We start from the raw sequence: 1,645 nt of genomic DNA, 5'->3' as shown, positions 1-1,645 counted from the left end.
TTTTTGTGTCGTTAGAAAATCCTCTGAATCTAAAATCAAGAAGCTCGCAAAACTAGTTTCGATTGCAAAAGCTCGAAATTGGAAGCTCGCAAAAATAAAACACACTCTATTCCAAGGTATGCCAACTTACTAGAGTTCCTCCCAAAAGATTTAAGGTCATAGAATCATATTCATAAGAGGGTTCAAATCCACAAGAATAGTATTTCAATATCTTAATATCATAATCAAAATTAGTTTAAATCTATTGCAACAGATCTCTCATATGAATTTTAAACAAACAACAAAACCTATATTTCCATATATATACTCAGTAGGTGCCAATGCACCTACCTGCATGATGAGGCGTATGTTTCCCATAGTCGATGAAGCATGAGGAGTTGAAGGTTTTTGTACATTACATTCCTCCTGCAACGAATGGATTCATGGTTGAATAGAGGGTATCCTTTCGATTAGCTTCGAGGTTGATGGGTTGCTCCTACGAGTGCAGAATTGAGCATGTGTGCATGCATGTGTGTGTGTATGTGTGTGTATGTGTGTTTGCGTGCATGCGTCAGAACTATGTTTACATATCAGATATGCGAGTGATGAGCCGATTACAAAAATCATGGAATAGATCCCAAACTAGGGGATGAAGTGCAGAACATAGCGCAAGGGGTTTCGCTCTTGTACGCATGGGTGTGTGGACTGGAGTTTGAGTGGGTGAGGATGAAAGTGATCCAATTGATCACGTGCTAGAGAATGCGACAGGGCACATTGTGCGGCATGAGTTATTGTATAGCCAAGAGATAATTAAAGACATGCCTATACTTGGTAAAAAAAAAGTGGGAACCCAATATGGAAATAAAGACCTTGTGAGTAAGAGCGAGCTAAGTAGAAGTTAGGTAAGCATGGGTAGGTAGGGTGGGTAGGTCATATACATGGCATCTAATTATCTAGTTAGATCCAATTTAAAGATACACCACTCAAGCAGCTACAATTTTGTCTGTATGTGTGTGTAAAACTCTAGGTAGGTATGATCAAGGAATTGGGACACGGCTTAACTCTTAGAGAAAGCACTATCATTGAGCAATTGTGCGAGCCTAAAACAAACCATCATAGAGCTTATGATGCAAAGTATGAGCAGACGCTTGAGCCTGATTGTCAGTGTTTGTGACCTATAGCTAGCTGAGGGTAAAAATAGACTCTTTTGTCTAGATAATAATGTGTGTGTGTGTGTGTGTGTGTGTGTGTGTGTGTGTGCACGCACGCGAGAGAGAGAGAGAGAGAGAGAGAGAGAGAGAGAGAGAGAGAGATTTATTTCAAACAATGTGTAGAGGGGATGCATGTGCATGTGTGTGTGTGTGTGTGTGTGTGTGTGTGTGTGTGTGTGTGAGAGAGAGAGAGAGAGAGAGAGAGAGAGAGAGAGAGATTTAATCAAAGGAAAGTAAGAGCACTTTTCTCTTGCTATTCCTTGGTCTAAAATTTGAAAAACAAGGTGAGGATTCATGATGGCATGCTGAAGGTAAGGGGGGAGTGGGAAGATTTATCATAATTAGGTCTTTATAAGTTGTGCCATTTTATTGTTTTAATATAAAATTGTACTATCCATATACACACATAATTACAAACTAGCATTTCCAAACCGACCTATCGATCCGTTTGACCC

This window comes from Adiantum capillus-veneris, chromosome 6 (genome assembly GCF_014529385.1).
Source record: "Adiantum capillus-veneris isolate H3 chromosome 6, ASM1452938v2, whole genome shotgun sequence".
NCBI classification, from domain to species: domain Eukaryota; kingdom Viridiplantae; phylum Streptophyta; class Polypodiopsida; order Polypodiales; family Pteridaceae; genus Adiantum; species Adiantum capillus-veneris.
Note: the sequence above shows the minus strand (reverse complement) of the source record.